Here is a 3467-nt window from a genome sequence, read left to right as displayed (position 1 = left end):
GAGGAAGAAAGACACTGGGCAAAGAGCAGCATTAAGGGAAGGAGAAAATGTGTTCCAGCTTGGGAAAGGATCTGAAGCAGTGTCTGAAGCAGTGTCTGGGTCACAAGCATAATTTTGATGACTCTACAGCCAAGCTATGCAGGGGAGGCTCCTCCAACTTTTCAGCAAATTCTGGCGCTTCCTCTTCTGAGGCATGTAAAGAACTGCATTCTTTCAGAGGCTGGGCCTCTTCAGGACTTTTTCTTTTTCCCGGAGAGGGGCAGGGAGGGGATGGGGGAAGAATAAGAAATAATGAGAGCACGGACAAACTTTGGAGCCAAGAAATCTGGATTGTTAAGTCCTGATTCTCCACCGAATTGCTGGGGATCTTGAACAATGTGTTTCATTTTTCTGGGACTCAGTTTCTCCTTATGTAAAACAGTCACAAGAAGAGTGATCTCGTGGAGGTGTTGCAAGGATTAGGTGAGCTATTAAAGTTTAATAGGAAAGAATTATGGAAGATGAGACCATTGGGGGAAACTGGGTAAAGGGTCCATGGGGCCTCTGAGTACTAATGTCTTTTCAGTGTCTCGTGAATCTATGATAGGTTCAAAATCAAAAGATCGAAAAAAATTTAAAAAAATTTTTAATTAGTAGGAAGGAAGGAAGAGACAAAAATCCACAGGTCCTAGGTGTGGGGTTTTGCAGTTTCCTGGCAGTTAGGCAACAAGAATGAGGATGATGAGGGACCAAAAGGCAAGCTGAGGGCAAAGTACAAGCTAGCACCCCCCAACCCCAGGTGGGGTATATGTGACATTCTTCAAGTACTTCTGGCTGCCCAAGAACAAAGGGAAGGACAGAAAACAAACGGTCAAACTAAAAAGAGTCTCCATCAGTTTACAACTATCTTAGTACAATTACAAAAAAAGGACAATCTTACCAACAGCCTAAAATCCAGGAACTCCCTACTGTCTTAATGTTAATGCTTTGCTAAAGGGGAAAATAAACTTAGCCCGACAATAGCTAGGCCTCCAGTAATCTGTGAGTCTTCTTTAGCATATGAAAATCCCTTTAAGAAACTTCCTCTTGACTTTATGTCCCCAACTCCACAGTATCTAAGCAGTCACCCCTCACAACCCCAGTGCAGCTCTTTCTGCCCACGAGTCCTGTCCCAGTGCTTTAACAAAATCACCTTTTTGCACTAAAGACGTCTTCAAGAATTCTTTCTTGGGGCACCTGGGTGGCTCAGTCGGTGAAGCATCCAACCTCGGCTCAGGTCATGATCTTGGGGTTTGTGAGTTCCAGCCCCACATTGGGCTCTGTGCTGACAGCTCAGAGCCTGGAGCCTGCTTCAGATTGTGTCTCCCTCTCTCTCTGTTCCTCCCCCTCTTGCACTCTCTCTCTATCACAAAAATAAATCAACGTTAAAAATAAATTTTTTTTTTAAAAGAATTCTTTCTTGGCCGTCAGCTCTGAATCCCACCCCCCCCCCCACCACTCCAAAAACCTCATTAAGGAGATGAGGGAATTTGAGGAAACAGAAATGGAGTTTTGTGTGGATTATTAATTAGATCCCTTTTAATGCTGTTAGAGATATGGAGGTAGAGATTATGGAGCTTCTAAATGACCGGTGATGGGGGGACTTTGTTTTCTTCCATTGTGAGTCTGCACAGACTGGGCCATGTGAAGCTCTGGGATTTTCCAGGGTTATGCTCTTGACAGAGGCAGGTCAGCTCTGTGGAAGGCCTTTCACTGTCTGAACCCCGCTGTCCTCTGAACAGGCTGCCGAGCATGCCCAACCCCCACCAACATTCCTTTCAGAAATGTGGTCAGAGTAAGGACAAAAACAGTACCTTCAGCCCCTGGGCCTTTCTAGAACCTTCTCTAAGATAAAGTATCTCAGGCCTGTGACCTCATCCCATCCTTCCTTGGACTCTGGAACAGATTAGAAGCTTCCTGCGCCGGAGGACAAGGAGAAACCTGAAGAGCTGGGGTGAGCTAAACAGCTCAGGTCTCCACAGCAACTCCCTATGGTGCTTCTCCACTGAGAGCTTCCTATTGTCCCTACAATTCCTCAGCGTCTTTCTCAGGGGAAAAGTGAGTGATAACAGGCAGAAAGGCCCCGTATCCAACACAGAAAGCTGTCACAAAGAAGACCTGCTACAGGCTACTCAGGCAAGGTCCAGAGATGGCCCAGAGATGGGGGAGGTCCCCACACCCAGGGTCAGTACATTTGCAGGGGTACTTGGTCCTCTTTGTGGTGTTGGAGGATTGCCTCACCCAGACAGGGTAGGACAGATAGGACAGGTGCTCATGGTAAATCTGGGGGACGGGCTCTTGCCCTGGTGGAAAGTTAGGTACCCACGCCTCCGGGCACATTATTCCTGGTGCCAAGACACCTTGAATTCGACACCAAGCTGCTGATGACAGAGCTACATCTGGGGCAAGGAGTGGTCTGAACGGATGCAATGTCCAAGCGGCTTCATTCAGGCAACGATGTGCCCCTCGCACTTTACTAGGAGTAAAGTCGGTCCTCCTCACACCCGGAGCATCCGTGGAAGGCAGCCATTCTGAGCACAGAGGTCAAGGTGCGGACCCCGCTGTCGCACTGCGTAGGTTCCAGTTCTGATCCACACCGGGTAACGGCGAGGCCTTGGGCAAATCGAGGTTGCAGTTTCCCAATCTGTAAAATGACCAAAAAAGAAAAAAAAATTGTACCTATCTCTCAGGGTTTTTGTGAAGATTAAATGAGATTTTTGCATGTGATGCGCTTGGCCCGGCACATAGGACGTGTACATTAAATTCACGCTATTGTAATGAGTGGTGATGGAAAAGCTTTAGGACAAGTCAGTACCTGGTTGCTTAGGGACTTCAAAGTCTCAACCTCTTTGGATCCCTGCGTCCTCCTCTGAAAAATGGAAGAGTTGAACCAAAGGTGGTTCCTTCTGTTATAAAGGTCTCCGAAAATCGTGAGGGCAAGTCTGAGCCACTCCCAGCCAGGACACAGACAGCCCCTGCTTTGAAATGCTGAGTTTTCAATGCCTCAGTAAACCACACCACCTCTGGGGAACTCCCAGGCCGAGATGGGGAAGGCTGCTGTGACAGAGAGCTTTTCAAGATATTTGGCCAGGTCGGCTGCCTCCAAAGAAACAATGGGCACAATTCTCAGTCCTGAAGGTAACAAGAAGAACCCTGCCAGTCCCCGGAGAGAAAGCCCTCTGTTAGCTCATGGAAGGGGGCAGGGCTTTCATAGAATTCTAGAATGTCAAAGCTGGAAAAACTCTTGGGGAGTTTCTAGTTCAGGGGGTTTTAAGCTGTGTTCTGTGAGTGCTCCGGCCGTGCCACAAATTATGAATATTCACCTCACTTTGTACGTCTCAAGCTATATTTAAAACAGTGACTGAAAAGCAGCAAAGACACCCACATTAGTCACCCACTAATTTCAACACATCAGAAACTAAAATCCATTAATATGTTGTGGCATCTTC

The 3467-nt window shown here is 47.3% G+C and overlaps 1 long non-coding RNA gene across 1 annotated transcript; it reads right to left on the bottom strand.

Moving 5' to 3' along the window:
* Positions 1-2355: 2355 nt before the first annotated feature.
* LOC113603275 (uncharacterized) lies at positions 2356-3181 on the bottom strand. Its single transcript, XR_003424850.2, has 2 exons — positions 2834-3181; positions 2356-2662 (listed from the first exon to the last, which is right to left on the bottom strand). It is a non-coding gene; the product is annotated as an uncharacterized LOC113603275 (long non-coding RNA).
* Positions 3182-3467: the final 286 nt, after the last annotated feature.

Source organism: Acinonyx jubatus, chromosome A1 (genome assembly GCF_027475565.1).
Source record: "Acinonyx jubatus isolate Ajub_Pintada_27869175 chromosome A1, VMU_Ajub_asm_v1.0, whole genome shotgun sequence".
Taxonomy (NCBI): Eukaryota; Metazoa; Chordata; class Mammalia; order Carnivora; family Felidae; genus Acinonyx; species Acinonyx jubatus.
Note: the sequence above shows the minus strand (reverse complement) of the source record. Positions and strands in the feature narration are given on the sequence as shown.